Raw genomic sequence first — 10,996 nt, 5'->3', positions numbered from 1 at the left:
CCCCCCCCCCCCGTCCCTCCCACTCCATGTTCAGTGTGCTGTGGTGCTTCTTTATTTAGGTAAGTGTGCCACAGGGTTAAAAAGGTTGGGAAATGTTGATATAGTCCAATCCCCTGCTCAAAGCAGGCCGATTTCCAGCTAGATCACTCCAGCCAGGGCTTTCTTGAGCCAGGCCTTAGAAACCTCCAAGGATGGGGATTCCATCATTTCTCTAGGTAACCCATTCCAGTAGTTCACTACCCTCCTAGTGGGAGTTTTTTTTTCCTAATATCCAACCTAAATTTCCTTTGCTTGAGACCAACTTGAGAACTGAGCTTGCGACTTCAGCTTCTGACCATTGCTCCTTGTTCTGTCAGTTTTCTTCTGTTTAGTTTTATCAAACTATTTTTCACAATATACTTACTATTTTTCACAATATACTCTAAACTATCTGGCTTTTGTATTCTGCATATGAATCTGATACTAGCATCTTCTACATTGCTAAGATGCTGATGGAGGAGAGATTACTGAAAGCACAGCAGAGGCAAAAGGGGATCCCTACTCTAATTCTGGTCCTGGTCTGAACCCTGGACATGGAAATACAAGGACAGTTTGATTTTAGTTTTGTATTCTTGCAGTATGGCATTTTCAGTTGTTTTGTATAGATGGTTTGTACCCAGTCTGATCAATTCTAGGAAGATAAAGTGTTTGGAGACTAATTGTTAAAATGAAAGAACATTTTTTTCTGAGTTCATGTGAATTACAGTTTAATTAAACTTACTATTTCTGGCCAAATTTACACAGATTTTCAGAGGGATAGACAAAAAAAAAAAAAAAAAGCACAACAACACCTGTACCCCTAGCACACAAGCCACCTCTCTGCCAAATTTCAAGTCTGACCCTAAGCATGGGGACGCACAAAGTTTTCAAGCAAAGGTCATCACAGTTCTAACATGGGCAGTTTGGGTGAACTGTTTTTCCTCCCTCCATCCTCACTCAAGGTAAAAGCTCAGAATGGGAAGTATGAGAACTATTGATCCATGTGATTTAGTTTGGAATAGAAAAGGGGTTTATGAGAGAGAATGATACATGCCGAACAACCAACGTAATGATGATTACTATCAGCAGTCACTGTAAATATATAAGAACAGTACTGATAAAGTAAAATAGCAAAGAGAGTAAAGGTGAGATATCACCACATATTACTACCATAAATATACTACTCTAGAATAATCTGCCTCTTTTTGCATATCCCTTTGCATGACAAGGGCCTTGTTATACCATAATTTTGGGTGGCTCCTGGAGTTCTTAACTCCTGGATTGTCTGCATGGTGTCTTAAAACACCTGAAACTGGTTTTAAGCACTCATTATATGACTCATAGTTATGACACTCCAGGGCAGGATTATCTCTGATCCATGCTACCCTGCTTGTGTAGCCACTTCAGACTACACCTTACTGTAATCTCTCTACCTACTCCCCCACCCCCTGCCTCCCTGCTGGCCCACTTGTTCCAGGGGAACAGGTGGGGAAGGGTTAAACTGCCTGCTGCCACTTCTGCTGCTGTCTAGGCCAGAAGAGCAACAGCTCAGCAGCAACGGTAGCCAGATTATCCCTTTCATGCTAGCTCCCTTGGAACAGACTGCATGGGCAACCACAAGTAAATAATGCTCTGAGGGTGGGGGGAGGCAGTAGGCAAGGGGCAAGGAGTAGTCCCAGGGGTGAGCAGGAAGTGGGGGAGCCCTGGGGGGCAGGGGAAACCCAGAATGGGAGGGGGGGATTTCCTTTCCATCCTGCAGGCTCCCACTGTCCTGAAGTGCAACTGCTGCAAACTTAAGGTAGCACTAGCATGGATCAACACTTGTGCAGCTCATAGTGTAAGATGTAGCAAGGCCCTAAGTCTTCAGGTTTGTAATTACTTATAACAACTTTGTTAACACAAGCTATTTAATATATTTTTTCCCATACATGTTTACCCATAGGCAGAGGTAGAATAATCCCTGCTTCATAATGATTTCCTTGTGTTAATATTCGAACATCTCTTAAATATGAGTTAATGTCTGCAATTTTTTTATGCAACTATCTCAATTCTTCATTGGCTTCACTGTAGAAAGGCAGGGGCTACCAATATGATTCTGCTTGGTCAGCAGCCAATGTTAGCTTCCACATACAACACATATATTTTCATATTATTTTCAAGAGAAATGCCTCTACAGATAACAAGACACGCTTCTTTACGTTCTGAAACAAACCTATAGTAATAAATAACTCTGCAAAGGAATATCTTACCACTTGACATTTCCCCCCCTCCCCCCAGAAAAAAAACTTCCAGTTCTGCCATCAGATTTTTTAAACTATCTTCATACATCTAATTTGTATTTTCCATATTATCCATTCTCTGTCTTTATAAAGCTTAAATACTATTTTCAAGTGTAGAATTTGTCACATTTAAAATAGCATATTTCTGCTCACTTATATTTCCATAGTTAAATCTTTAACATACTTTAAAGTATTAAAATGTAGTTATCTTATTCTACAAACCAATATATTTCCAGATGTGAGAAATTAACTGCATCGTTATTTTTGCTTTGGGCATCAATGTAGGTAAGCTCATAGCCTTAAATAGCAATAGTGCACATATTACAAAATGAAGTAATGCTATACAACGGAAACTGACATTAGTAGACAAGCCGATTGCCTCCTATTAGGCATTAATTTTTTTTTGAAAAGAAGCATATTTAAAAAAAAATGGCAGTACTTTCAGAGGATGGTCATTTAGCAGCTTAAGTGAGGTTGGCACTCAAAAAACGGAGACACCTAAAATCAGGTTTGAAATGCTTGGCTATTATTCCTAAATATATGTTCACTAAGGGCATGGTTACACCAGTAGCAATAGCTTCGTTGACATTATCCCCTTTATCTCACCCGTCACATTCAAACCCCTCAGTCTCTTCCTATTTTGCCATGCTTATAAATATGCTTTGAAGTGCTTTAATATTCTGTCTTTAGATGAAAAGCAGTATATTATTAAAATGGCTCTAAACTGTTGAGAATTATAAAATCCAATTTCAGTTCTCTTCATCTTTGTGTGTGGTTCTGCACATACATAAAAGGACACACATATTGGACTGAGTTGATGGGGTGGGTCAGGGGATCAATTAGCAGCTGTAGCAGGCAGTATTTGTTTCTTTATTTTTTTAATCTCCCCTCCTTTTGACCCTACGTTTTTGCTCTCATATTGAATAATGTGGGATCTACATTTGTAACACCACCCCTAAGTGTTCTTGGTAGCAAAAATAGTGATAAAATATCTAACAGTTCTTTTTTTAAACCAATGCATGCCAGTGGCTCAAGCATCCAGCTCAGAAAACAGCAGAAAACAAATATCTTCCCTAGGATTTAAAGGCAGACAGTATTTTCCCTCCCCTGCTTCCTCCCCAGATTATTTAATTCACATTCCTGGTGAAGCTCCTGGCACTGACAAACATTTCCATAAGTGGAACCCAATCTACAATCATGTGGCTTAAAGCAAGATGTATGACCATAGATGAGGTCCCAGGAACACCTGGCCTAAATTAGATTGGGCTTGCCACCTTTTACCCAATCTAAACTTCCTGAACATGTGTACAATTCAACACTTAGATCCACCTAACCCTAATTACATTAATCTAAGTATAATGTCTGCTTGTATATAAAATAAAGGAGTTTTAGGGAGAAAGGAACTCAGCATTCATTGGGAAAACAAAAAAAAATGAGAGTATGTTGATTGAACTAAGGAGTTCACTCCTAAGTGTCTCTTGATAAGTCCTTTATATTAGTTTCTTCTTCTGATGGTATAAACATTTTGCCGTATTTCCCCCCAACCTTTTTCCTCATGTGCACCACATGTAGTTCATTATCAATGGTTAGTGAAGTCATTAAAACAGCTCTGCCTCTAGTTTCTGGAGGAAGTATTACCTTACATCTGGCACAGATACACATCAAGCTACTACACTGGTTCACAATGCCAACTGTATATCAGCTCTTCATTATTTGCCACTGCAGTCTGTCTCTACCCTATTTCTCATCTCTTTATTGTATTCACATTGTTTGGCACTATACTTTTAGCCATGGTGCTAAATAAAAGTCCTGAAGCTTCTAATCCATTAATGGTGATTACAATAACATCTACAATTCCAGATGCAGATCCACAAGAGTCCACTCAGCTGTGTCAATGTTGTTGAGAAAGTTCAACATCTTTTAAAATCTAGGAGTAAGAAACCTCACCAAAAGAGATTCACTGCTCATTGCTTTCTTGTCCCTTCTCCATGCTTTGGGTATCTTTTATAATAAAGATTTGCTTATGGCAACTCTTCAGTTAGGGAACGTTAAATTTTGTTTCCCTTTTTAACCCTTATTCTTACAAAAATATAATGATATCTTATTACTGATATAGCTAAAATTTAAACAAGTCTTTATCAAAAATGACTTTTGAAAAGTAACTGAAATGATAGGTAACATATAGAAATAAGTTTTGGTCTACTCTACCATTTCTACTAAATTCCAGAAGATGGTGTCAGAGAGCTCCTTCCCTAGATTGTTCAGGTTGTTACATATTCTAATATGTAAAAGAAAAATAAACAGTCCACAGTCCATTTTTTTCATTTACATATAGTTATCACTGCTTTGGTAAACAAGACTATTAAACATTACAATGAGCATAATATTGAAACTTAGTGAATACAAACAGTTCAATTGTTAAAATAAAACAGAAGGATTAAAATGTTTTTAGTGTATTAAATATTGATCCTCTATGAGGTGATATATTCTGTTCTTTAAACCTGTATAACCATCCGAAAACAACAAGAGCAACAACAAAATAGCTAGCTGGCTGGCCCAGGTGTAATCAACAAGAACTTGGCTTCTCATATTGCAGTACTTCTGACAGTTTTCATTGACATAGTAATTATATTCTAGGGGATGGCAAGTCCTTTATTATTTCTAAGACTGTAAAGAATTATGCAACTTACATCTCTGGTGAGTTATGGTACTTCTCTTTTATCATGAATCAATGAGGATAAAACAATTCTATGGCCACCTCTTATGGGTATTTGGCATTGAAGCAGATTGATGTGCAGAAATAGAATCATAAATATTGACATAATTTGACAGTTATAATAAGATAATGAAGCTATAGCCTTGCAAGACTTTCTTCCAATTTAAATATCATTTAAGCTTCTCAACTGCATTGTTTTGCTGTGGTGCAGACATTTTTCTTGTGTGAGTTGCAGCAGGAATGCTATACAAGTCAAGTTAGACTGAAATTGAACACTGTCCTCTAGAAAACAAAGATCAAGTTCTTGTGTTGCTTAGAATGTATTGCAAGTAATCATTACATTCTACAATGTTACAATTAGTTGTGCGTGTTGTATAATCTATTCACCTTTTCACTCAGGCTGGATGGAATTTTAAAGAATAAGGGTATATTTTACGTGCTAAATTTTAAAACTTGAGACAATTTACTATGTAATTAAATCAAGAATAGAAGTAGGCACAAAAGACATTATAATTCATCAGAATCTGGATTCCAGAGATGAGCATCTCTACATCAATTAATAATCAATAGGTGCTTTGGAATTATTATCAGGTCTAGAATCACTTTTTTCAGTTATATATATAAAAAACAAACATGTATAGTTTATATATATGTTATATACATGTATTTATATGTATGGTATATATATATTTATTTATTTATATACAATATACTGAATGTAATGGACACATGGGCTGCATCTCCACGAGTGGGAATGTGCGGTTAACAGTGCCTTTTGAGATGCTGCAAAATGCACAAGGTGCTCATGATTCTGTTTGCCGCAAGGTAGCAAAATTAGATACTGAGAAATTCTGGTATCTAAAAACAAACAGCAACAGAAAAAAGTGGGGAAGCACACATATCTGCAGTGTGCACCACCCAAAACCTGAGCCTGGCTGGCCAGAGCCACACTCTGGCTGCTGGCCAGACTCCGAGTGGCCTGATAGCCAGGACCCAAGGTAAGGCTACTGGGGCTAGCCCAGGTGCTGACCCCAGGCTCACCCAGCCCACCCAGGGCAATCTGCATGCAGGGACATGCCCAGGAACAACTAGCAACAGTACAAATATATGCCGCTGCTGTGTGCCCCTGGGGAAATGCACGTTCCTGCTCATGGGGACGTGCCCAAGAGAGTAACTATGATATGATTGTTAAAAGCCTCCAGAGTCAATGTACTAAACTACAGCCAAAACCAGGGATTCAATTTGGGATCAAATTTATTTGTCTCCCCAAGAGTTTGTGGTGTTTACAGTAACAATTCTAATTTCTAATTTCAGCTGTAAAGTGAATTAAAGCTGCAGCCTGCCCAAATCGTATTATTTCACCATTTTAAATTCCTTTGCTATTTAAAACTCTTCTTCCTCTTTCTTCCCCCAAGGCCTTCCTGCTCTGTTCTGGATTCATCCATTAAAAACTGACAGTTTGACACTTTGCATATTGTGCATCTGACAATGCAGATTGATAAACTAGTGCCTTGCTACTGTAAAACTCACAGCAGTGCAAAGAAACACAAATTAAAACCAAGTATTATTTTCTTATATTAATGCCAGGAGAGCTGACTTCTTCAGTAATATTTTCTTGGGGCTCTTTTAACTTTTTTAATTAATAACATTTAAATTAGAAACACAAACCAATTTAAGGACCATAATTTAGGTTCTTTAATAAAATGTAGAAGCTTGAAGTGGTAGAATTACAGCTGATGACTTTTACACCTGGAACTGTCCATTCAGTTTGTTTTCAGTGTGAATAAAGCAGAGAGAAAAGTGTCAGTTATTGAACTATTGATTTGTCAGTACTTTTAATGATTGCCCCAATTTACAAATGAGAAAACGAGAGCCAAAAACTATTTTAGAGTTCTGAAACTCTCATTTGTTTTGCCCTTGAAAGCACTGAGAAAAAGGCAATAATATTTAATTGATGTGCTGGGCAAACTAACATGGCCAAAATCAAACTTGAGCATATGAAAGAGCTACCTCACCAAAATTAAAGGAATAAATTTAAATACTTTATAAGATGCTATAACTAGTATAAAACCAATCCTAGTATACAATAGTTGTGTTATTTACTTGTTTTTGTAAGTAAGGGTAAGTGACCTTAGTGTTTTGAACTATCATTTTGTAAAACATGTAAACATGGCTGTGAATATAAAATCAGGGATTCATGGACTTCTTCTTACCAAGTTAATCCTCTGTATAGGAGTAATTTGTTGTTTGAGGCCATTTTATAAAGACCTACACAGAGGATGACTAAGATACATACAGCCCAAGAAGGTTTGAAATGTCCCTTTTTCATATCAATAAGATGTTAGTTCTTAAGCTGAAAAATGGTACTTCAAGCTGCAGTGCTTCACATAAGCTAGGTGGCCAATTGCACATTCATTTATCACAATTGTGCAGAGGAAATATCTGCATACACAAATAAGTCAAATAAACCAGCAAGAAAGGAAAAAGTAGTTTCTAAAAGTGTCACATAGAATATTTTCCACCACTGAATGATTCTGAATGCAACAGTAATGGGCCAGGAATATCTAGCTGTGCACAGTGAAAATCGGAAATAAGACTCCTCTTGGTAAGTCATTCCATTCCCCACCAAGTGACACAGTTACTTCTTAGGCTTTCTTGTAGTATGTTTTAAATTTTAATCTACAAGTTTAGTTACTATTTATTAACTATTTCTACCCTTAAACATTGTGCAATTCTTCCTTTATAAGTGGCAAACATGTTTGAGAGTGATAATATTATATTGTCTTGATAGTTCTGCCCCATGAATCCTATTTGAAAGTGTAATTAGACCCATTCTGCAGACTTAATTCAACATTCTTGATTTACAGGCAAAAAATAGTCTAGCCTGAAAAAAAAAAGATCACTTAGGCACAGAGCACAAGGAATAACAATAAGCAAAGAAGAAGGGGTAATTATGAAAGGACAGGTGTTATTTTTAAAAAAGGGAAGAAATACTCCTGCTTTTTTAAAGCATATTAAAGGTTAGGGACAGAGTCGAGGATAAAGAAAGAGTCAAGATCAGATATGAAAGCCCAATTAGAAGTCCCACTAAACAAAGTATATTTTAAGAAGAGCGTGAATGAAAGATGTAATTGCTTAGCCCATAGGGTTGCAAGAAGAAACAGGAACACTCACCCTACATTAAAATAAATGTCTTCTCATCTCCTGATGCTGCACGTTTCTCAATTATAATGTTTCAGCTTCCTGCAGGTTTATATGGTAAAACATGCTAGGCAAAAATAGAAAATGAAAGCACCTCCATGTCAGTACATGAGCATTAATTTAAAATCAGAGAATCATAGAAAAGTAGGAAGGGACCTTCAGAGGTCATTTAGTCCAACCATACACAATCTTCCATAGGCAGGATCATCCCTATCTGAACTATCCTATACAAATCTATTGTAACCTATTAGTAAAACTACTGTCAATCCTGATACAGCCACAACACATAACACCCTACCTGAAGACAGGTAAGGTAGGAAGACAACCATGGCCAATGCCCTCCTTCTGAGAGGACTATTACAATACATTTGAGAGATCCAAGGAAAAGGGCCACAGAGGAAGGCAAAAATACCCACAGCCTGTTCCAATCTGACCATGGAGTAAAATTATTTCCTAACCTGGTGATCAGTCCGACTCTGAGCAGAGGTGTAAGACCCTCTAGCCAGGAATCTCTGGATTTAAGTCTTAGCAGGAGCATTGCCATACCCCAGTCAAAATCCTCAGCCTTGGCTTAAGCCAACACCCAATTCTTTTGGGGAAGGCAAAAAACTGTCCCATTTTGAGTATGTAATCTACCAAGACTCACAGATTGTTTTTTGTAATCCTGCCATCCAGCCAAGTGTCACCCTTTTTGTATTTGTATTTTTTGATTCTTCTTCCCAAAGTGTAGCACTGCATTTGTTAGAATTGAAATTCATCCAGTTAACTCCAGCCCAGCTTTCCAGTAAGTCAGGATCCTTCTGAATTGTACTGCTGTCTTCCAATACAGTCCTTTCTAGTTTTGTGTCACCTGTAAATTTGCTCAGGAAGTTTTCCATTCCAGCATCCAAATCATTCATAAATATATTGAATAGCACTGGACCCAGAACAGGCCTGCCACTCTGGGAACCTTTTACCTGTGGCTACTAAGCCAGTTTTCTGTCCACCTTACTGTAGTTTTGTCTAGCCCACATTTCTCCAATGGTCATATGGGATTTTTTCAAAAGCCTTGCTGAAGTCCAGATACTATATCTACTGCATTCTTCTTATCCACTCAAGTTACTATTTTGTCAAAGAAAGAGATAAAATTTGTTCTCTGGGTCCTCCCTTTTTTTTTTGTTTTTAAAAGAGGGGTATTGTGTTGGCCCTTTTCTAGTCCTCTAGTACCTTGTTTACCTTCCATGCCTTTGTAAATATTATTGTTAAGGGTTCCAAGATCTCTGCCTGTTCTTTCAGTACCCTGGCATGAAGTTCATCAGGCCCTACTGACTTGAATCATTCTGACTCATCAAAAACTCAGACTATCTGATCCCTCAGACTGTTCTCTAACCTTATCCAGGTTATCCTTATTAGGTGATTGGTTGCAGCTTTTTTTTTTTTGATGAAGATAGAGTTTGGGCATAGCTCTGCCTTCTTTACATCCTCTGTTAACAGTTTCCTTTTACTATTTAAAAGTGCGCACACAGCTTCCTTGGTCTTTCTTTTTTTGGTCAACATACTTACTCTTCTTATTCCCTTTAACATCTGTCATCAGGTGCATCTCATTTATTTTACCTGAGAGTTTTTGCTATGTCTCATTAATCTTTGTGGTGACTTGCCCATCTTTTCATTGCCTGTATGATTCCTTTTGCATTTAAGAAATCCTAGAAGCTCCTTGGGTAGCCCCCATATTGGTCTCTTATCATTCTTTTTGTACTTCCGTTGGTTGGAACCTTTTCTTGTTGGCCTTCCAATACTGTGCCCTTCAGAAGTTTCCAGCCCTCCTGGGTACCTTTATCTTTCAGTCTGTCTTCCCATGGCACCATGACAATTAACTCCTTGAATTAAATGAAGTACCCCTTTTTTTAAAATCTAGTGACTTAGTTCTGCTGGCCTCGCGCTTTTCCTGGTTCTGGATCTTGAATTCTATCATATTGCATTTGCTTCCTCCCAAGTTTCCCTTCACCTTTACATTATCAACCAATTCCTCCCCATTGGTCAGAAAAAGATCCAATATAGATGATACCCTAGTTGTATCCTTATGCTTCTAAAACAAAAAGTTGTCCTCCATGCAAGTTAAGAACTTGCTCAACAGTGCTCTGAACTTCATGCCAAGATCCTGAAAGAACTGCAGAGGAGAACTTGGCAGAGGAGATCCTTGTATTGTACTTTAGCAGATGTCTAGAAAACTGAAGTCTCCCTTTATTACTATCTCGTAACTTTTGGATAGGTTTGACATTTCGTCATCCACTTCTTCCTGATTTGGTGGCCTATAATAAATCACTATAATGATATTGGTGCTGTATCCTTCACCTTTTTATCCTCATTCAAACACATTCTGATCTGCTCCCTTCTTCCTCTTGAACCAGGGAAAAAGTGTATGACTTTTTTATTTAAAAGGAAAAACAACCAACTTTGCTCCCAACCTGGTCCTTCCAAAAGAGAATGTAGCCATCCATGTTGACTAGGCCTGTGCAAAGCAGCAAGTATTCGATTTGGATTTGGATTTGGCCACTTCGGAGGGACAGTGATTCAGTTTGGTAATTCTGATTACTGTGCCAATTCGATTCGGCCAAATCAGATCTGATGATTCGGGGCTACTATGGAGATTCTGCCATAGACTAAACAAATAGCAGTCCTCGATGCTAGACACAGCTGCCTCCACCTGATAAGTCTGTGTTGTGGTGAGCAGAGGGGAGAGAAAGGAGTGTGGGGGGGCAGATCAATGTTTCCACAGCAAGGGAGGGATTGGGGCTGGGGCTGG

This window comes from Gavialis gangeticus, unplaced genomic scaffold, assembly GCF_001723915.1.
Source record: "Gavialis gangeticus isolate Ggan-Ray unplaced genomic scaffold, GavGan_comp1, whole genome shotgun sequence".
In the NCBI taxonomy this organism is placed as follows: domain Eukaryota; kingdom Metazoa; phylum Chordata; order Crocodylia; family Gavialidae; genus Gavialis; species Gavialis gangeticus.
Note: the sequence above shows the minus strand (reverse complement) of the source record.